Source organism: Macaca mulatta, chromosome 16 (genome assembly GCF_049350105.2).
Source record: "Macaca mulatta isolate MMU2019108-1 chromosome 16, T2T-MMU8v2.0, whole genome shotgun sequence".
In the NCBI taxonomy this organism is placed as follows: Eukaryota; Metazoa; Chordata; class Mammalia; order Primates; family Cercopithecidae; genus Macaca; species Macaca mulatta.
This window is the reverse complement of record NC_133421.1, coordinates 85,138,730-85,161,636: the sequence shown is the minus strand read 5'-3', so window position 1 is coordinate 85,161,636 and position 22,907 is coordinate 85,138,730. Positions and strand designations below refer to the sequence as shown.

General features: G+C 48.0%; 1 protein-coding gene across 50 annotated transcripts in view; it reads right to left on the bottom strand.

Annotated features, from left to right (window-relative positions):
- The window catches only part of TMEM94 (transmembrane protein 94), an 89,148-nt gene that overhangs the window by 37,550 nt on the left and 28,691 nt on the right, over window positions 1-22,907 (bottom strand). For 36 of the 50 annotated variants that reach the window (XM_077968750.1, XM_077968753.1, XM_077968751.1 and 33 more), the window contains exon 1: window positions 8,891-8,998. The exons of 10 other annotated variants lie outside the window; for them this stretch is intronic. The gene's annotated coding sequence lies outside the window, so the exon portion shown is untranslated. 50 annotated transcript variants of the gene reach the window in all.

Below are 22,907 nucleotides of genomic sequence, written 5' to 3'. Positions count from 1 at the left end.
GCCCACAGGGTACTAATTGATAGATCTGTGTTAAGCTGGAGGGAAATTTTTAATAGCAAGCTGTAGAATTCTATCCTTGGTGGCATTATAGTCAATATTTTTATCAATGACTTGGGTGAGGAAACAGATGGTATGCTAAACAAATTCTTGGATAGCATAAACCTGGAAAGGAGATCAAAGTCAAAATCCAAGAAGCTCTCAACAGGCTGAAGTGATGGGCCAAATCAAATGGGTTCAGTTTAACTGGAAAAAATATTAAGTCCTGCACTTAGGTTCAAAAACTACTGTATAAAACTACCACAAATGGATTAATTAGATGCAATTTCAATATGAGTGTGTGCTCACTCAAAGTTCATTCACATTTAGGCTGCATTAATAGATATCCCGTGTCCCTAACAAGAAATGAGGAAGTCTGATTTCTGTACATATCAGAGAACACCTGGAATATTTTGTTCAGTTGTACATCACACACTTTAAGAAGGACACTAACAAAACTGGAAGGCCTTCAGAGACCAGCAACCAGGTTGGAGAAACCAAGACATGAGAAATGGCAGAAAGAACTGAAGATGCTTAGCTAGTACACCAAAAACACATTTTGGGTGCAAGCAGGGCTAGAAAGGTATCATGGCTATAAGCAGTGAGAAGGGTCAGGCTTACTTTGGGAGGCCCCAAAACAGGAACTAGGATGCTATAAGAGCTAGACTGACTTCAAATGTACAGTATCTTTCTATTTCTATATAGTTTAAACTGTATATATATATTTTTTCCTTTTTTTTCTTTTGGAGACAGATTCTCATTCTGCTGCCCAGGCTGGAGTGCAGTGGCACGATCATGGCTCACTGGAACTGCAGTCTCAAACTCCTGGGCTCAAACAATCTTTCCACTTCAGCCTCCCAAGCAGCTGGGACTACAGACACATGCCACCATGACCAGTTGCTTTTTTTTTTTTTTTTTTGTAGAAACAAGGTCTTGCTATGTTGCCCAGACTGGTCTAGAACTCTGGGGCTCAAGCAAATCCTCCCACCTCAGCCACCCAAAGTGCTGGAATTACAGATGTGAGCCACTGAGTCAAGCCTAGAACTTACATTTTTCTTTTTAAAAAAAATATATATAGAGAGAGAGAGATGGGGTCTCACTATGTTAACCAGGCTTGTCTTGAAGCGATTTTCCCATCTCGGCCTCCCAGAGTGCTGGGATTACAGGTGTGAGCCACCATGGCCAGCCTTAGAACTGTGTTTTTTTTGGTTTTTTTTGGTTTTTTTGTTTTTTTTTTTGAGACAGAGTCTTGCTCTGTCCCCCTGGCTGGAGTGCAGTGGCACTATCTCGGCTCACTGCAAGCTCCGCCTCCCGGGATCATGCCATTCTCCTGCCTCAGCCTCCCGAGTAGCTGGGACTACAGGCGCCCGCCACCGCGCCCAGCTAATCTTTTTGTATTTTAGTAGAGACGGGGTTTCACCGTGTTAGCCAGGATGGTCTCGATCTCCTGACCTTGTGATCCGCCCGCCTCGGCCACCCAAAGTGCTGGGATTACAAGCGTAAGCCACCGCGCCCGGCCAGAACTGCGTATTTTTAAAAATGGAACAGGCTGCCCTGTGAAGCCATGAGCTCCCCACCACTAGAGGGAACCAAGCAGAGCCTGAGAAATTATGGAGACAATTAATACATGAGGTAGAGATTAGGAAGACAGTTCTAACCCTGAGAGAATGTGAAACCAAGAAATCCAATGGTTTCTCCATATGCAAAGATGCTCAACTCTGCATATAAGAGACATTCAGGCCAGGTGTGGTGGCTCATGCCTGTAATCCCAGCACTTTGGGAGGCCGAGGCGGGCAGATCACGAGGCCAAGAGATCAAGACCATCCCGGCCAATATGATGAAATCCCGTCTCTACCAAAAATACAAAAATTGGCCAGGCGCGGTGGCTCACGCCTGTAATCCCAGCACTTTGGGAGGCCAAGGTGGGCAGATCACGAGGTCAGGAGATCGAGACCATCCTGGCTAACATGGTGAAACCCCGTCTCTACTAAAAATACAAAAAACTTGCCGGGCGAGGTGGCGGGCGCCTGTAGTCCCAGCTACTCAGGAGGCTGAGGCAGGAGAATGGCGTGAACCCAGGAGGTGGAGCTTGCAGTGAGCCCAGATTGTGCCACTGCACTCCAGCCCAGGCAACAGAGCGAGATTCCATCTCAAAACAAACAAACAAAAAAACACACAAAAAAACAAAAATCAGCAGGCCTGGTGGCGCGTGCCTGTAGTCCCAGCTCCTTGGGAGACTTAGGCAGGAGAATTGCTTGAGCCCAGGAGGCAGAGGTTGCAGTGAGCCGAGATCACGCCACTACACTCCAGCCAGGCGATGGAGCAAGATTCCATCTCAAAAAAAAAAAAAAAAAAAAAAAGACATTCAAATCAGACTACGCCAAGATAACAAAATTGGAAGACTTTCACCACCTAACTTCAAGCCTTATAAAGCTACAGTAATTAAAGCAATGTGGAGCCAGGCATGGTAGCTCACGCCTGTAATCCCAGCACTTTGGGACGCCAAGGCAGGCAGATCACTTGAGGTCAGGAGTTCAAGACCAGCCTGGCCAACCTGGTGAAACCCTGTCTCTACTGCAAATACAAAAAATTAGCTGGGCATGGTAGTGTGCACCTGTAATTCCAGCTACTTGGAGGCAAGGCAAGAGGATCCCTTGAACCCAGGAGGTGGAGGTTGCAGTGAGCTGAGATCGTACCACTGCACTCCAGCCTAGGCAACAGAACGAGACTCTGTCTCAAAACAACAACAACAATGATAAAGCAATGTCGTATTATAGCCTGGCATTAGACAGTAGCAGACAGAAATAGATTCAGGAATATATGTTTAAGTGACTTTTGAGAAAGATGAAAGACAATTCAGTGGAGACAGGATAGTCTTTTCAACAAATGGTGCTGAACAATTAAATATTCACATGCAAAAAAAAAAAAAAGAACTTGGAAATATTGCTTGTACCATATACAAAAATTAACTCAAAATGGATCATAGACCTAAATGTAAAATGGTAAAACTTATATAGGAGATAGGAAAAAGTCTTTGTGACTGTGGGTTACATTTCTTTCTTTCTTTTATTTTTTTTTCTTTTTTGAGATGGAGTCTTGCTCTGTCGCTAGGCTGGAGTGCAGTGGCATGATCTCGCCTCACTGCAAGCTCCGCCTCCTGGGTTCAGGCCATTCTCCTGCCTCAGCCTCCCAAGTAGCTGGGACTGCAGGTGCCTGCCACCACGCCTGGCTAATATTTAGTAGAGAGAGGGTTTCACCGTGTTAGCCAGAATGGTCTCTATCTCCTGACCTCGTGATCCACCCACCTCGGCCTCCCAAAGTGCTGGCATTACAGGCGCGAGCCACCGCGTCCAGCCTACTGTGAGTCACATTTCTTAGATTCAGTACCAAAAGCATAACCCACAAAAGGAAAAATTAATAAATTGGAACTGAGTGGCTAGGGAATGGTTGGGAGCAGGAAGGAGAATTTTTACTATAGACACTTTTTAAAAAAAATTCTGGCCGGGCGCGGTGGCTCAAGCCTGTAATCCCAGCACTTTGGGAGGCCGAAACGGGCAGATCACGAGGTCAGGAGATCGAGACCACCTTGGCTAACACGGTGAAACCCCGTCTCTACTAAAAAATTCAAAAAACTAGCCGGGCGAGGTGGCGGGCGCCTGTAGTCCCAGCTACTCGAGAGGCTGAGGCAGAATGGTGTAAACCCGGGAGGCGGAGCTTGCAGTGAGCTGAGATCCGGCCACTGCACTCCAGCCTGGGCGACAGAGCAAGACTCCATCTCAAAAAAAAAAAAAATTCTTTTTTATACTTTTTCCTGCCCTTGCATACACATACTTTTGTGCCTTTTGATTTTCAAATCATGTGACTGTATCCAATATATCTTTAAAAGATCAGCAACTTCAGGCTGCACGCGGTGGCTCATGCCTGTAATCCCAGCACTTTGGGAGGCTGACGCAGGTGGATCACCTGGGGTCAGGAGTTCAAGATCAGCCTGGCCAACATGGTGAAACCCCGGCTCTACTAAAAATACAAAAATTAGCCAGACGCGGTGGTGTGCGCCTGTAATCCCAGCTACTCGGGAGGCTGAGACAGAATTGCTTGAACCTGGGAGGCAGAGATTGCAGTAAGTTGAGATCACACCACTGCACTCCAGACTAGGATAGAGCAAAACTCTGTCTCAAAACAAAACAAAACAAAAGCCAATCGCAAAAGGACAAATGTTATATGATTCCTCTTATATGAGGTTTCTAAAATAGTCAAATCACAGAGACAGAAAGTAGAAAGACAGTTGCCGGGGGTGGGAGCAGGGGGAAATGGGGAGTTAAATGTTTAACGGGGACAGAGTTTCAGTTTGGGAAAGTAAGAACGTTCTGGAAAAGGATGGTGATGAGGGTTGCACAACAATGCAAACGTACTTAATGTCGCAGAAGTGGTTATAATGGAAAATATTATACTGTGTATTTTTTTCCATAATTTTAAAAATTCAGCAACTTCTGTCAGGACACGGTGGCTCATGCCTGTAACTCCAGCACTTTGGGAGGCCGAGGTAGGCAGATCCCTTGAGCACAGGAGTTTGAGACCAGCCTGGGCAACAGGGCAAGAACCCGTCTCTATAAAAAATACAAAAATTGGCCGGGCGCGGTGGCTCACACCTGTAATCCCAGCACTTTGGGAGGCCGAGGCGGGTGCATCACGAGGTCAGGAGATCGAGACCATCCTGGAGAACACGGTGAAACCCCATCTCTACTAAAAATACAAAAAAATTAGCTGGGCGTGGTGGCGGGCGCCTGTAGTCCCAGCTTCTTGGGAGGCTGAGGCAGGAGAATGGTGTGAACCTGGGAGGTGGCAGAGCTTGTAGTGAGCCGAGATCATGCCACTGCACTCCAGCCTGGGCGACAGAACAAGACTTCGTCTCAAAAAAAAAAAAAAAAAAAAAAAAAATTAGCCAGGTGTGGTAGAATATGCCTGTGGTCCCAGCTACTCAGGAGACTAAGGTGGAAGGATCACCTGAGGTCTGGAGATCAAGGCTGCAGTATGCCATAATCACACCACTGCACTCCAACATGGGCTACAGAGCAAGTTCTGTCTCAAAAAAAAAAAAAAAAAAGAAAAATCAGCAACTCCTGATTCTGATTTTGCAATAGGCTCTGCCTTATAGCTAAGCAATATGCCCCACTTGGCTTTCATGCCAACGTAATGAAGGTTTACACTCTTTGAATACACCTTTGAGTCTTTCTCCAGCATACATCTTTGTAAAGTGTTTCCCAGTATTTTTCTGTTCACCTCCCTACCAAGCAAGACTGGTACCATGAACCTCCTTTTTAAGAAGCCCCTGAAGTTATGAAAATTGGGTTCATTTAATCATAGTACACTAAAATTTCTGGTTCCTCAAATACCACTCTAAGCCTTTCAAGGTTTTTTTTTTTTTTTTTGAGACGGAGTCTAGCTCTGTCGCCCAGGCTGGAGTGTAGTGGCCGGATCTCAGCTCACTGCAAGCTCCGCCTCCCGGGATTTTTACGCCATTCTCCTGCCTCAGCCTCCCGAGTAGCTGGGACTACAGGCGCCCGCCACCTCGCCCGGCTAAGTTTTTGTATTTTTTAGTAGAGACGGGGTTTCACCATGTCAGCCAGGATGGTCTCGATCTCCTGACCTCGTGATCCGCCCGTCTCGGCCTCCCAAAGTGCTGGGATTACAGGCTTGAGCCACCGCGCCCGGCCGCCTTTCAAGGTTTTTCTCTTTGACACCCCTCACCCCTCTCCCATCACTTCTGGCCTTCGGAGCTAGAGAAACCCAAAGCAAGCAGTGTGTGGTTTGCTCTTCCTTACGCAGGCCATCAGTGTCTAAATCTGGCCCTTAAACTACTTGTCATGCCATGTGACCCATCCTGTTTACTACCATCTCAGCAGCCACAGGCAAAGCTTATTATTACACAAACCCCTGATCACCAAACCACACATTCTGGCTGGCGGGTCTGCTTGGAAGAAAAGCATTCCTGTTTCAGCCATGGCCTACCCTCTAGTTCACCTGTGCTGCTATAAACAAATCCAGGCCTGCCTGGAAACGGCCTTTAAACAATATTTTTAAATCCTATCATTTTGGTAAAGAAAGGCACCATCGTAAAAACAACACTAACACAATAGTAAGATAAGAAATATTGACACATATTTACCAACTGGTGCCAAGCCTGACCCAGAAGCTTCTCACTTGAACACCAGGAATGGACTTAAAGGCTTTGTGGCGTTCAGGCTCGGACTGCTATAGTAAGAGTTCAACTTGATTCATGAGATTAAGCTAAATACATAAAGCCTTGGGTGTAGGTAGTATTTACATTAGGACTCCTCCCTCTCCTGTAGAAACTGTTTCTCAAGCCCAACTTAGGGAGAGAGCAGCAGGGATGAACTGGACGATCACAACCTTCATTTCTCATTAGTTTCTACAGGAGTTAAGGTTTCCAAAAGGCTGGTTCTCAGCACTAGCAGCTGGCACTCCCTAGCAACTTCTCAAAATAGAAATGTCAAGGGGTTTCTGTTCTCTTCCATTTCACTGTCCAGGCCTAGCTCTCCCAGTCTCATCTGATGTCAAGTCACCACAAACAAGGGGCGTGGTGGTCTGGCGGTTCAAGGGCAGTTAACTCTCATTATTTGGGGGCTGATGATGAAGAGGATGGATTGTACTTCACCTCCCTGGTCAATGTACTACTCCACAGTATCCACCAGTTTTCCTGTTTGCAGTTTTGACAAAGAGAACCAGTGAGCAAGGAAGTTAGAGCTAACATAGCAGCTAAGACTTGCAATGTTTTGAGGATTTTATCTGAACGTGCTGTCTCCTGTTCTAGGGTTACCATAGTCTAAATTTTAATGTGCTCTGATCTTTACAGTGATTTGCAAACTTTCTGATTCCATGACTCTTTTTTTTTTTTTTGGAGACAGAGTCTTGCTCTGTTGCCCAGGCTGGAGTGAGTGCAGTGGCATGATCATGGCTCACTGCAGCCTCGACCTGGACTCAAGCAATCCTCTGGCCTCCACCTCCCAAGGAGCTGGGAACACAGGTATGTGCCACCATGCCCAGCTAATTTTTTGGTTTTCGTGTCACTGTGTTGCCCAGGTTGATCTCAAACTCCTGGGCTCAAGCAATCCTCCCACATCAGCCTCCCAAAGTGCTGGGATTACAGGCATTATTTTGACTCTTTTGAACCTTACTAATGCCATTGTTTTAAATTTTTTTATTTATTTGTATTATTTTAGTTCTGCCTCAGGATCTAACATTTTTTTTTAACCACCTCTTTAGAATACCAAGATCAGCTCTTCTTTTGCCAAAAGTACTATAAAGAGATACCACAGTGCCATTTCTTCTCTCCTCAGTGGCTCTCAATCTTTTTCTGCCTCCACGCTGTTCCTGTATGCAACGCGTTCCTGTGAATAACATCTCTAATGACACTATAATGGTTCCCAAAAACCAAGGAAGAGGCACACCTTCCTCCTACTCTGCCTCTCGCTGCCCTGAGAATCACTGAAATAATTTATGCCCCCAATATAGACAGAGACAACAATAAATATTAATACGAGTAGTTCGCCAGAGAACTACCTGCTGGCTTCTTAAAATTAATGAATGCAAACCAGGCATGAAGACCCTAGTAATTGCCAGGAAGCATAGGAGGATCCGACTTTTAATGCCCAGAGCCACCCTGCAAGAGGCTCAGGGGAGTCAGGGAACTTGATTTCCTCAGGTCACACCTAGGAAACAACTGGCTCTGGCGGATAAAGAACTCAACACCCCTGGACTTTCGGATTCTAGTTTGGCTCTAGGTGACCCTGGCCTTGCCTCTCTGAACAATCTCCACATCTGCAAAATGAAAATGTTAAAACTGCCCCCTCCCTGCTTCCATCTTCCAAGGTTACCTGTGGAATAACAACTATGTCACTAAAGCTTAGCGTCTTGGATAAATCATGAGAAAACGATCCTTCTCTCCAATGCACACACCCACACACCAGAAGGAAAACAGATTCCATAACGAGCTCCCTCCTTTTTTCCCTCAAGAGCCACCGAAAAACTCAGGAGAGAGGGTGGGATGTAGCAGCACGTGACCAAGGCAATGCCAAAGTGCAGCCCGCGGTGACACACCAATGAAAGAGCCGGGCTTTGCTTGCATCTGGCGCTGGGCAGCGGGCAGGGGCCGCATCGTGGCATGCTAGGAACCGGGAGACCTGGGCTCCAGGGGTGTGCGGCACAGGAACCGGGGCATTGCACAGGAATCACTTTATCCGATGCCATGGATGGTAGCCTATGGTTGCTTCTGAGGAGCCTGAAAACGCTTCTGGAAAGGCGGAAGGAAAAGAAAGCACGCTCCAAACTGCAAGATCAGGGAGGGCTGCCAGGAGCCCCTCGGCCGGCTCCATCCAGCTGGGGATGGCCGCGCGAGGACCCCGGGCGGCTGCGGAGAGCGCGCGCAGGCGGCACAACGGTCTTTATTTGGGTCGGGGTATGAGGACTTCCAGGGGCCTCCAAATAAATACTCAGGGCGTCGGCGCTGGGAGCCCTCTGGGCCAGGGCCCAGGCACGACAGACCTGGGGCAGGGATTCTTTGTTGGCGAGAGGCTTTATTTCTGGCGAGAGACCCCACAATGGACCAATCCAGGGCCGAGAGCAAGAGTCTGAAGACTCGGGGGAAGGCAATGGTCAAGAGCTGGAGACCAGAGCCAGTCCCTGGACTCCCCCTCAGGAGGCATCCCCTGAGGCCGTTCTCTGGGTGCAGACCCCAGACTCCCCTTTCCTTGACCAAGAATCCAAAGGACGCGCAAGGCCGAGCCCCACGCCCCCTTGTTCCCCGCTTTCGGGCCACGGGCCTTCTCGTACTTACCGGGGCCACGGGGCCGGTCTTGCTCGCCCGCGTCCTCTCCCCTCCCAGCCCCCTCACTTCACGTCCCCTCCTCCGGGGGCCGCAGCCATGTCCGTTACTGGCAACTCTAAGGGGGCTTGCCTCCGTTCCGGACAACAGAGGCGCCTGGCAGAGAGCTAAAGTTCAGGCCACCGATTGGTCAGAATTTGAGAATGGGGGTGAATTTTGGCTTCTTATTGGCTACGCGGCGTGCCAGGCTGTAGCTGCAACCGCCCCTCTGAGAGCCTGGCGGAATTAGGTGCCGAGTGATGCGACCGGGAGAGTGAAAAGCAACTGTCCTTTCCTGGGCGTAATGCTCAGGCACTTTCTAGTCCAGAAGCTCTGACCAGAGGGCACGGCTTTAGCTTCAATTCGTTTTCCTACGGAATTATTCTAAAAAGATAGGCGGCACGCCCCCCCACCGCCTTTTTCCCTTTCTTTTTAAAATAAGCCCTTTACAGAGCTCCCCGCCTCTCTTAAATTCTTCTAAGCTCCCTCCTTGTTGCTGGGAACAAATGCCTGGAGGCTCCCTGCTCCGAGAGGCCTTGGAGGGACTCCCTCAGGACGAATATTACGTCCAAACCGAAGCTAGGAAATCTAAGGCAATACTGCAATTCTCCCTCCCCCTTCCAGCTCGGCTGAAATCTAAGGGAAAAACAAGTTAATTTTTTTTTTCTAGGTAATTAGAGAAATCGCCTGGTAGACCCCTCTTGGGAAAACAAAACAAGCCTGTGTCAGTATTTACTTCTCTTTTCCCAGAGATCTAAGTCTGGAAGGCTTGTTTAAAAAAACAAAAACACAAACAAAACTTATTTATAAAATTGGGAAGGAGCTGAGGTTGGCCCTGTGAAGTAAGAACCCCTTCCCACATTCATGAATTTAATTACGTAATTAAAATTCCTTTCTCAGCTGGACAAGAAAATGGCATTTTGGTATCTAATCTTGTATGACCCAGTTTAGCTGTTGCCTAAAACACCGTTGGAATCATGTCACTACCCTACACACAAAAACCTATAGTTCATCTTTGCAAATAGGTCCAAATCTTTTTCCCTGATGTTCGAAGCCCTTCATAAATGGACTCAGACATACATTTCCAGATCGAACTCCCGCAGGCTAAACTATTCCTGCAGCCACATAGATTCACCAGCATTCTTTAAACATGTCAGAGAACTTTCCACCTCTGCTCCTTCGTCACATGGTTCCCTATGCTTTACTTTGAAAGTTCTTTCTTTTTTTCTTTTTTCTTTTTTCTTTTTTTTTTTTTTTTGAGACAGAGTTTCGCTCTTGTCACCTAGGCTGGAGTGCAATGGCTCAATCTTGGCGCACTGCAACCTTCACCTCCAGGGTTCAAGCGATTCTCTCGCCTCAGCCTCCCGAGTAGCTGGGAATACAGGCGTGTGCCACCATGCCCCGCTAATTTTTGTATTTTTAGTAGAGATGGGATTTCACCATGTTGGTCAGGCTGGTCTCGATCTCCTGACCTGGTGATCCACCCACCTCGGCCTCCTGAAATGCTGGGATTACAGATATGGGCCATCCTGCCTGGCAGCCACCTTTTCAACCTAGTCATTTGTTTAAAAGTAACAGGAGGAGGCTGGGCGCAGTGGCTCATATCTGTAAGCCCAGCCCTTTGGGAGGCTGAGGCGGGTACATCACCTGAGGTCAGGGGTTCAAGACTAGCCTGGCCAACATGGTGAAACCCTGTCTCTACAAAACTACAAAAATTAGCTGGGCATGGTGGCGGGCACCTGTAATCCCAGCTACTCAGGAGGCTGAGGTGGGAAAATCGCTCGAACCTGGGATGCAGAGGTTGTAGTGAGCCAAGACAGCTCCACTGCACTCCAGTCTGGGTGACAAAGCGAGACTCCATCTCAAAAAAAAGAAAAGAAGGGAGCTGGGTGCGGTGGCTCATGCCTGCATGCCTGTAATTCCAGCACTTCGGGAAGCAGAGGTGGGCAGATGGCTTGAGCCTAGAAGACCTGCCTGGAGAACGTAGCGAGATGCCTTCTCTATTAAAAAAAGTTCAAAAGAGAAAAAAGTAATAAAAAAGAAATAATGGGCTTCGCATAACACAGGGGAAAGGTTTGGAGGGAGATAGCAGTGGAGGAAGACAGAGGCTGGCATTCGAGGTTGAGACTGAGGATACTTGCGATGTGAGGCCTGGTGAAATTATCTGAGCTGTCAATTCTTGAGCAGACAGTTCCCACGATTGGCTTGCTCCATCGGCAAGAGCCTCTTGCCTCTAAGTTGTGAGTGATATTTTTAGGAGAAGCTGCTCCTTTAATACTTGCATCGCGCAGTAGTGATGTCTCACTGACAAGGGGCTCCTCTTGGGCCCTCTGATTCAACCATGAGGTCCCGCTGAAGAAAATTGTCGTAAATACTCCCAGTAAGACCATTCTGACACGTCTTTGTCCCCCTGAAGAGTGGTCTGGGCCAAGCTTGTAATACCAACACTTTGGGAGGCCAAGGTGGGAGAGGCACTTGAGCCCAGGAGTTTGAGACCAGCCAGGTCAACACAGGGAGCCTCCATTTCTACAAAAAATTTAAAAATAAAACTAATTAGCCAGGCATGGTGCACACCTGTGGTGCCAGCTACCCAGGAGACTGACGTGGAAGGATCATTTGAGCCCAGGAAGTTGAGCCTGCAGTGAGCTGTGACTGCGCCACTGCACTCCAGCCTGGGCAACAGAGTGAGACCTGCCTCAAAAAAACAAAAAAGGCCGGGCGCAGTGGCTCACGCCTGTAATCCCAGCACTTTGGGAGGCCAAGGTGGGTGGATCATGAGGTCAGGAGATCAAGACTATCCTGGCTAACATGGTGAAACCCTGTCTCTACTAAAAATACAAAAACAAAATTGGCTGGGTGTGGTGGTGGGCACTTGTAGTCCCAGCTACTCGGGAGGCTGAGGCAGGAGAATGGCGTAAACCTAGGAGGTGGAGCTTGCAGTGAACCGAGATCACGCCACTGCACTCCAGCCTGGGCAACAGAGCGAGACTCTGTCTCAAAAAAAAAAAAAAAACCCAAAACAAAACAAAAAAACAAGAGTGGTCCAGAAATAGATGGCACAACTTTACGACACAACATCAGCACTGGCCACACCACGGTCCCATTCCCACACTGCATTCACAGTCTGCAAAAGTTAGATCTCTGGGTAACAAGAAATGGCCACCCAAAGACATTGTTCATAAGCACCCCAAATGGGAAACAAATTGAATAGCCATCAGCTGGTGAACAGGTACACAAATGGTGGTGGATCTGAACAAGGGAATACTACTTAGCCACACACATAAGTGAATGAGGCCGGATGCGGTGGCTAACTCCTCTAATCTCAGCACTTTGGGAGGCCGAGGTGGGCGGATCATGAGGTTAGGAGTTCAAGACCAGCCTGGCCAACATGGTGAAACCCTGTCTTTACAAAAAATACAAAAGTTAGCTGGGCGTGGTGGCGTGTGCCAGTAATCCCAGCTACTCAGGAGGCTGAGGCAGGAGAATTGCTTGAACCCAGAGGCAGAGAGCCAAGATCGTGCCACTGCACTCCAGCCTGGGTGACAGAGCAAGAATCCATCTCTCAAAATACATACATACATACATACATACATACATACATACATAAATGAGGTCACTGATACACATCCCAATCTGAAAGAATCACACAAATGGCATGAGGAAGGGAAGAAGCCAGATACAACAGGTTATGTACCCTGCAATTCCATTCATATCAACTCCTAAGATGGGAATCTGGGGGATAGGCAAGGACGGACTGCAAAAGGGCAGAAGGGAACTTTTGGGAGATGAAGGAAATGCCCCATATCTTGATTAGGGTGAGAGTTATGTAGGTTTATATATTTATCAAAACTTATTCAACTATATACTTAAAATCTGTAGGTTTTAGTGTATTTAAGTTATATCTCGATTTTTAAAATGTATGTAGCTGGGTGAGGTGGCCCATGCCTGTAATCCCAGCACTTTGGAAGGCCAAGGCAGACAGGTCACATGAGGTCAGGCGGTCAAGACCAGCCTGGCAAAACCTCGTCTCTACTAAAATACCAAATTAGCCAGGCATGCAGCTGGGTACCTGTAATCCCAGCTACTTGGGAGGTTGAGGCAGGAGAACTGCTTGAACCCGGGAGGCAGAGGTTGCAGTGAGCCTGAATCGCACCACTGCACTCCGGCCTGGGCGATAGAGCAAGATGCCATCTCAAAAAAAAAAAAAAAAAAAAAAGTATATGTATACACACGCACACACACATAGATTCTCTTTCTAATTTTTTTTTTTTTTTTTTGTAGAGATAGGGTCTCACTGTGTTGCCCAGGATGGTCTCAACCTCCTGGACTCAAGCAGTCCTCTTGCCTCCGCCTCCCAAAGTGCTAGGATTCAGCCAGGTGTGGTGGCTCACACCTGTAATCCCAGCACTTTGGGAGGCTCAGGCAGGTGGATCATGAGGTCAGGAGATTGACCAGCCTGGCCAACATGGTGAAACCCCGTCTCTACTAAAATACCAAAAGCTAGCCGGGCATAGTCTTGGGCGCCTGTAATCACAGCTACTCGGGAGGCTGAGGCAGAGGAATCGCTTGAACCGAGGAGGCAGAGACTGCAGCGAGCCGAGATCATGCCACTGCACTCCAGCCTGGCGACAGAGCAAGACTCTGTCTCAAAAATATGTATATATATAGTGCTAGGATTCTAGGTGTGAGCCTACACAGACTGTCAGTCGGGGGATGGTTTTGCCTCCTAGGAACATTTGGCAATGTCTGGAGACATTTTTGGTTGTCACTACGGGGTTGGGAGAGGGCTGCTACTGGCATCTAATGTGTAGAGGCCAGGAATGTTGCTAAATATCCTGCAACTTACAGTACCACCCACAACAAAGAATCATCGGGTTCAAAATGTCAGTGGAGCAGTGGCTCACACCTGTAATCCCAGCACTTTGGGAAGCCGTGGTGAGCAGATCACTTCATGTCAGGAGTTCGAGACCAGCCTGGCCAACATGATGAAACCCCATCTCCACAAAAAAATACAAAAATTAGCCAAGCGTGGTGGTGTGCACCTGAAATCCTAGCTACTTGGGAGGCTGAGGCAGGAGAATCACTTGAACCCGGAGGTGGAGGTTGCAGTGAGCCAAGATCATGCCATTGCACTCCAGCCTGGGCGACAGAGTAAGTGAGACTCTGTCTCAAAAAAAAGGCAATAGAGCAGAGGTTGCCTAGCCATAAGTTTAGCATCATGCATGTATCATCTTACTGATCTTTGATATTCCCTGTACTGGAAGCCTCTTTTTGTTTGCTTTCCAGGAATAATGAAATCAGTAGGCTTAGTCTATACTCACAGACACCAAGGTCTTCCATGTGCTGCAAAACAGCCATCTTAACTTCCAGAGCAGAAGCTGTATTTCACTGCACATTAGTGGAAACTGAGACTAATCTTCATTACCTGTTGTGCGTGGATAGTTTGGGGTATGGTCAGAGGGACTGCAGCAGAAGATAAAGCTAGAAGAGATTGTGACTATTTTCTAAGGAGCCAGGGAAGTTATGAATCACCAGAAGATAAATGCTGGAGGAGAACATTTCCTCCTCCAACATTTTTAAGCAGAGAAATGAGACAGTCAAGCTTAAGAGGAAGATGAGTTTGTAGAAGATAAACTAGAAATAGCATTTTTGGGCCAGGTGTGGTAGCTCACGTCTGTTTAATCCCAGCACTTTGGGAGGCCAAGGCAGGAGGATTGCTTGAGGCCAGGAGTTGGAGACCATCCTGGATAACAAAGTGAGACCTTGTCTCTACAAAAAAAAATTTTTTTTAATTAGCCAGGCATGGCGACGCACGCCTGTGGCCCCAGCTATAGTACACGGGAGGATCCGTTGAGCCCAGGAGGTCAAGGCTAGAGTCAGCTGTGTTCATGTCACTGTACTCCAGCCTGGGTGACACAGGAAGATTGTCTCAAAAGAAAGAAAAGAAAAGAACAATAAGGGCCGGGCACAGTGGCTGATGCCTGTAATCCCAGCACTTTGGGAGGCTGGGGTGGGCAGATCACCTGAGGTCAGGAGGTCAAGACCAGCCTGGCCAACATGGTAAAACCCCGTCTCTACTAAACATATAAATTAGCCAGGCGTGGTGGCACACGTCTGTAATCCCAGCTATTCGGGAGGCTGAAGCAGGAGAATCACTTTTACCTGGGAAGCAGAGGTTGCAGTGATTTGAGAGCACAACACTGCACTCCAGCCTGGTCAAGAGAGCAAGACTCTGTCTCAAAAAAAAAAAAAAAAAAGAGAGAGAGAGAGACAGGAGCCAGCAGGGACACGGAGCCAGCCGTGGTGGTCCAGGCACTAGCTGACGAGATATCCAGCCCTACTCCCACCCCAGGAACCTTATCTGGCACTTTATTTCCCAAATACCAATCCCAGTCATCTCTGCCTGGCATTCTGGACTATTTTTGCACGGTTTCTTAGCATTTGAGGTGTAAATATCACTACATTCACTAAATTTTAAGCTCTTTGAGAGCATGGATAGTGCCTTACTACTTTTTAGTTTCTCTCAGATTATCAGAGGGATTGTTGACAGGTACATTTGTATCCTAATGGTGACACCAAAATTCCTCCTGGGGAGGAAACTGTCTTTGTTTAGGAAAATCACTGGTAAATGTTTTAAGAAAAGATGAGACCCAGAGCCCAGGTCAGCCTGCATCAAAGCAGTAAGAGAATGAGCCCAAATGCTCTGCATTTATTTATTTATTTTTGATTTTATTTTATTTATTTATTTTTTGAGACAGAGTCTCGCTCTGTCGCCCAGGCTGGAGTGCAGTGGCGCGATCTCCACTCACTGCAAGCTCTGCCTTCCCGGTTCACGCCATTCTCCTGCCTCAGCCTCCTATGTAGCTGGGACTACAGGCACCCGCCACCGTGCCCGGCTAATTTTTTTTGTATTTTTAGTAGAGACGGGGTTTCACCATGTTAGCCAGGATGGTCTCGATCTCCTGACCTCATGATCCGCCCATCTCGGCCTCCCAAAGTGCTGGGATTACAGGCGTGAGCCACCGCACCCGGCCTATTTTATTTTTGAGATGGAGTCTCGCTTTGTCATCCAGGTTGGAGTGCAGTGGTGTGATCCCAACTCACGGCAACCTCTGCCTTCCTGGTTCAAGTGATTCTCCTGCCTCAACTTCCCGAGTAGCTGGAACTACAGGTGCCTGCCACCATGCCCAGCTAATTTTTGTATTTTTAGTAGAGACAGGGTTTCACTATGTTGGCCAGGCTGGTCTTGAACTCCTGACCTCAAATGATCCACTGCCCTCAGCTTCCCAAAGTGCTGGGATTACAGGTGTGAGCTACCACAACTGGCCTGTTTATTTTTATTTATTTCTTTTTTGAGATGGAGTCTCACTCTGTCACCCAGGCTGGAGTACAGTGGCATGATCTCAGCTCACTGCAGCCTCCGCCTCCCGGGTTCCAGAGTTTCTCTTGCCTCAGTCCACCGGGTAGCTGGGATTACAGGCACGTGCTACCACACGTGGCTAATTTTTGTACTTTTAGTAGAGACAGTGTTTCACCATGTTGGACAGGCTGGTCTCGAACTCCTGACCTCAGGTGATCTGCCGACCTCGGCCTCCCAAAGTGCTGGCATTAAAGGCAAGAGCCCCTGTGCCCGGCCATAAATGGTTGCCAGGGGCTGGGGTGTGGGGAGAAGAATGAGGAGTGCTTTTGTTTTTTGTTTTTGTTTTGTTTTGCTTTTTTTGAGACGGAGTTTCACTCTTGTTGCCCAGGCTGGAGTGCAATAGCACAATTTCAGCTCCCTGCAACCTCCGCCTCCCGGGTTCAAGCGATTCTCCTGCCTCAGGCTCCCTAGTAGCTGGGATTACAGGCGCCCACCAGCAATCCCAGCTACTTTTTTGTATTTTTAGTAGAGATGGGGTTTCACTATGTTGCCCAGGCTGGTCTCAATCTCCTGACCTCAGGTGATCCACCCACCTCAGCTTCCCAAAGTGCTGGGATTACAGGTGTGAGAGCCAGCTGCTTTTTTTTTTTTTTTTTTTTTTTTTTTTTTTTTTTTTTTTTTTTGAAATGGAGTCTCACTCTGTTCCTCAGGCTGGAATGTAGTGGTGCAATCTAGGCTCACTGGAACCTCTTCCTGGTTCAAGCAATCCTCCCACCTCAGTCTCCCAAGTAGCTGGGATCACAGGTGTGCACCACCACGCCTGGCTAATTTTTATATTTTTAGTTGAGACAGGGTTTTGCTGTGTTAGCCAGGCTGGTCTAAAACTCCTGACCTCAAGTGATCCGCCCGCCTCAACCTCCCAAAGTGCTGGGATTACAGGCGTGAGCCACCATACCCAACATGCATTTTAAAAATGAACCAAAAAATTAGAATTGGAAGAGAAAAAGAGGAGAGAGCAGAGAGGAAGGCTGAGTGTAAGGAAGCTGGATCCTGAACTGTGGAAATGGCAGAGGACTTTTGGAGAAAAAACACTGACACTGAATTGAAAGCTGCTCATATTTCTACGATGTAAATCCCTGCATCTTCCCAACTGTTCTACAGAGATCTCTACATATATAGAAACCTTGTGTGAGTGGTTGGTTTGGTGACAAGCGGCAAGGATATGTTTCACATCTTAGTCTGTGCTCTTGGATAAGGAACTACACCCGTGGGATGGTGGGAGAGTCCCTGAAGTAAACCAGTTCATGGGAACCAGAAGCAACCGTGAGAACATATGATCCTGCAAAGAAGTCGTCTTCTTCTTTTTTTTTTTTCTGAGACAGTCTCGCTCTGTTGCCCAGGCTGGAGTACAATGGTGCGATCTCGGCTCACTGCAACCTCCGTTTCCCAGGTTCAAGCAATTCTGCTGCCTCAGCCTCTTGAATAGTGGGGATTACAGGCACCTGCCACCATGCCTGGCTAATTTTTGTATTTTTAGTAAAGGTAGGGTTTCACCATGTTGGTCAGGCTGGTCTCGAACTCCTGACCTCAAGTGATCCACCCACCTTGTCCTGCGAAAGTGCTGGGCTTACAAGTGTGCACCACTGCACCCAGCCTCAAAGAAGTCTTTCAAACAGGGTTTAAGTAACAGTGTCTAGATCTATAAGGGCCAAAGAAGCCCCCTGCTGTATCTAAACCATATTTACATAGTTGCCTCTGGGGTTCTCTAAAACTGAGTTGGTTCAATCTGGGAGGTACACCAATGGGAGGAGGTAGCTGGGTTCCTCCCAGTCCAATAGAACACTGGGTCATCTATAGAGGGAGACACATTATTTGGAACAGGATGGAGAGTATTCAAGAGGCAGTCAACCATTGTGCAGAGAAGCACTCTTTGTCACTGAATGGTCAGGGCCTTGTAGGGTAACAAAACATGCTTCCTGAAACAGTTACAGCTATTTTTGGCCCACCCTTCTCTGTCTTAGAAATACTTTCTTCTGAGAGGCTGAGGCAGGAAGATTGCTTGAGGGCAGGAGTTGGAGGCCTCAGTGAGCTATGACAGCTTCAATACACTCCAGCCCGGACAACAGAGTAAGACCCTGTCTTTAAAATAAAAAACAGCCGGGTGTGGTGGAGGGTACCTGTAATCCCAGCTGCCTCCCCTTGGCAGGAAATGGCACTGCTGAATACCTAGTTGCTTCAGTCAAAACCTGGCATGTTTGATTTCTTCCCTTGCCTCCTTTACCATATTCATCTGTCAGCAAGTTCTGTGGGTTCTAACTCCAATTACAACTCTAATATATCCACTTCTGTCATTTCCAACTCTACGACCTGGGTCCAGGCCATCATCAACACCTGCTGTACTAGTTTAATCGCTCCTAACGCCAGGTGTGGTGGCTCACACCTGTAATCCCAGCATTTTGGGAAGCCGAAGCAGGGGGATCACAAGGTCAAGAGATCGAGACCATCCTGGCCAACATGGTGAAACCCCATCTCTACTAAAAATACAAAAATTAGCTGGGCATTGTGGCACGTGACTGTAGTCCCAGCTACGCGGGAGGCTGAGGCAGGAGAATTGCTTGAACCCAGAAGGCGGAGGTTGCAGTGAGCCGAGATCATGCCACTGCACTTCAGCCTGGCGACAGAGCGAGACTCTGTCTCAAAACAAACAAACAAACTGAAACAAAAACAACCACAAAGGCTGGGCACAGTGGCTCATGCCTGTAATCCCAGCACTTTGGTAGGCCAAGGCAGGTGGATCATGAGGTCAGGAGTTCAAGACCAGCCTGGCTGAGATGGTGAAACCCCGTCTCTACTAAAAATCCAAAAATTAGCCAGGCATGGTGGTGGGCGCCTGTAATCCCAGCTACTCGGGAGGCTGAGGCAGGAGAATCACTTGAACCCAGGAGGTGGAGGTTGCAGTGAGCCAAGATCGTGCCATTGCACTCCAGCCTGGGCGACAGACCAAGACTCCATCTAAAAAAAAAAAAAAAGCTCCTAACTAGACCCCTGCTTCTTCTCTAGCTCCCTATTATCCAGATTCCACCTCGTAGCCAGAAGGTCTTTCCACACCAGAAGTCAGGTCATGACCTTCCCCTGCATGAACTCCTTAAATGGCATTTCATCATACTTCGACTAAAATCCCACGTCACTGTGGTATACTGGTAGTCTATTACTGCATAATAAACTGACCGGGAATTTGGTGCTCTAAACAATACAAATCTGGGCCAGGCACGATGGTTCATGCCTGTAATCCCAGCACTTTGGGAGGCTGAGGCGGGTGGATTATCTGAGGTCAGGAGTTCCAGACCACCCTGGCAAACATGATGAAACCTCATCTCTACAAAAAATACAAAAATTAACTGGGCGTGGTGGCACATGCCTGTAGTCCCAGCTACTTGGGAGGTTGAAGTTGGAGGATTGTTTGGGCCGGGAGGTGGAAGTTACAGTGAACCTACATTGCGCCACTGCATTCCAGCCTGGGTAACAGAGTGAGATCCTGTCTAAAACAAAAACAAAAACAAAAAACAACACGTATCTTTGTTTCCTGACTTACAGGAAAAGCAAAGGGAAAAAAAAAATTTAAAGAGAGAGAGTTTAAAAAAAAAATTATACATCTATTATTTCAGACCGTTTCTGTAGGTCAGGAATCTGGGAGCAGCTCCGATGGCCTGGCTCTGGGGTCATGAGGTTAAAGTCAAGATCTCAGCTCAGTCATCGGAAGGCTTAGCTGGGGCTAGGACACCCAAGGTGCCTCACTCACATGAAAAGTTAATGCTGGGTGTTGACAGGAGGGCTCAGTTCCCCACCATGTGGACTCTCCACTGGGCTGTTTGTCCTCAGGACATGGCTTCCGGCTTCCTCCAGAGCAAATGATCCAAGCAAGAACAAGGAGGAGGCCTCAATGTCTCCTAGGATCTATCCCTGGAAGTCACACCCCATTATCTCTTTTTTTTTTTTTTTTTTTTTTTGAAACAGAGTCTCGCTCTGTCACCCAGACTGAAGTGCAGTGACGCAGTCTCAGCTCACTGCAAGCTGCGCCTCCTGGGTTCACGCCATTCTCCTGCCTCAGCCTCCTGAATAGCTGGGACTACAGCTGCAAGCTCCGCCTCCTCGGTTCACGCCATTCTTCTGCCTCAGCCTCCCAAGTAGCTGGGACTACAGGCGCCCGCCAACACACCCAGCTAATTTTTTTGTATTTTTAGTAGAGATGGGGTTTCACCGTGTTGGCCAGGATGGTCTTGATCTCCTGACCTCGTGATCCGCCCACCTCCGCCTCCCAAAGTGCTGGGATTACAGGCGTAAGCCACCGCACCTGGCCACACCCCATCATTTCTCTAATATCCTATTGGACACAGGACAGCCCTGTTCAATGTGGAGGGACCACGCAGGGAGTTAACACCAAGAGGCAGGGATTGGCTGGGCATGGTGGCTCATGCCTGTAATCCCAGCACTTTGGGAGGCCGAGACGGGTGGATCATTTGAGATCAGGAGATCGAGACCAGCCTGGCCAACATAGTGAAACACCATCTCTACTAAAAATACAAAAATTAGCTGGGCGGTAGTGGCGCGCACCTGTATTCCCAGCTACTTGGGAAGCTGAGGCAGAAGAATTGCTTGAACCCGGGAGGCAGAAGTTGCAGTGAGCCGAGATCACTCCACTGCACTCCAGCCTGGGTGACAAAGTGAGATTCTGTCTTCAAAAAACAAATAAACAAATAATTAAAATAAGGCAGGGATCACCGGAGGCCCTCGTGGAATCAGCTGTCACATATGACCTGCAGGCCCTTCCTATGTTTTCATCCTTACTTCCCACCACTCCTTGTCTCCAAGCTCAACACATTCTAGCCACACTGGCCTTCTCTCTTTTCCTGCCACATACCTGGTGTGTTCCTGCTTCAGGACCTTTGCAGCAGCTATTCCCACAGCCAGAATGCCCTTCCCCAAGAGGTTTTCAGGACCAGAATGTCCCCTTCTCTGAGGGGACTTCCTCGACTCTCAACCTAATGTGCTCCCCGGTTTCCATCATACGAACTTTTTGTTTTTTCAGAATACTGATCCCTGCCTGCTCCAATTTTTTGTTTGTTTATTTGTTCATTTCCAGTCTTCCTCTACTAAGATAAAAGCTTCATACCAGCAGGAAATTGTGTCTATTTTAGTCATTGTTGTTTTCCCAGCACTGAGAGCAGTGCCTGGCACATATTCATATAACTGATGGATAAGCAAATGAAGGGCTTTCCAAGGTCTAATGCAGTATCCCACAAGGACATCCAGGTACTTCTGACTTCATGCTTTCTAAGCATTCTTTTGACTCAGCTTCTTGAGTGCCTTAAAACCAGCTAAGGGGTGTCCTAGGAGACACATATCAGTAAAAATAATATCAGTAATACTTAACCCTTATGTAGGGCTTACTATGTACTACACACTGTTCTGAGTGCTTTACATAACAACTATCATCTCCATTTCAGAGATTAAAAAACTGAGGCCAGAATCTTTTTCTTTTTTTTTTCGAGACGGAGTCTCGCTCTGTCACCCAGGGGGGAGTGCAGTGGCTGGATCTCAGCTCACTGCAAGCTCCGCCTCCCGGATTTATGCCATTCTCCTGCCTCAGCCTCCCGAGTAGCTGGGACTACAGGCGCCCGCCACCTCGCCCAGCTAGTTTTTTTTTTTTTTTTTTTTTTTTTTTTTTTTTTTTTTTTTTGAGACAGAGTCTCGCTCTGCCGCCCAGGCTGGAGTGCAGTGGCGTGATCTTGGCTCACTGCAAGCTCCGCCTCCCGGGTTCACGCCATTCTCCTGCCTCAGCCTCCCGAGTAGCTGGGACTACAGGCGCCCTCCACCTCGCCCGGCTAGTTTTTTTGTATTTTTTAGTAGAGACGGGGTTTCACTGTGTCAGCCAGGATGGTCTCGATCTCCTGACCTCGTGATCCGCCCGTCTCGGCCTCCCAAAGTGCTGGGATTACAGGCTTGAGCCACCGCGCCCGGCCTGTTTTTGTATTTTTTAGTAGAGATGGGGTTTCACCGGGTTAGCCAGGATGGTCTCGATCTCCTGAGCTCGTGATCCGCCCGTCTTGGCCTCCCAAAGTGCTGGGATTACAGGCTTGAGCCACCGCGCCCAGCCCAGAATCTTTTTTTTTTTTTTTTTTTTTTGAGACAGAGTCTTGCTCTGTCGCCCAGGCTGGAGTGCAGTGGCCGGATCTCAGCTCACTGCAAGCTCTGCCTCCCGGGTTTACGCCATTCTCCTGCTTCAGCCTCCCGAGTAGCTGGGACTACAGGCACCCGCCACCTCACCGGGCTAGTTTTTTGTATTTTTTAGTAGAGATGGGGTTTCACCGGGTTAGCCAGGATGGTCTTGATCTCCTGACCTCGTGATCCGCCCGTCTCGGCCTCCCAAAGTGCTGGGATTACAGGCTTGAGCCACCGCGCCTGGCCCAGAATCTTTTTTTTTTTTTAACCCTTTTCCCGTTTAGTAGAAAAAAGTGCAGCTCGCCGCCAGCGCTCATTTAATTTTACATAAACATGATCTTTGAGGCTGAAGGAAATCTGAATTTTTTTTTTTTTTTTTGAGATGGAGTCTAGCTCTGTCGCCCAGGCTGG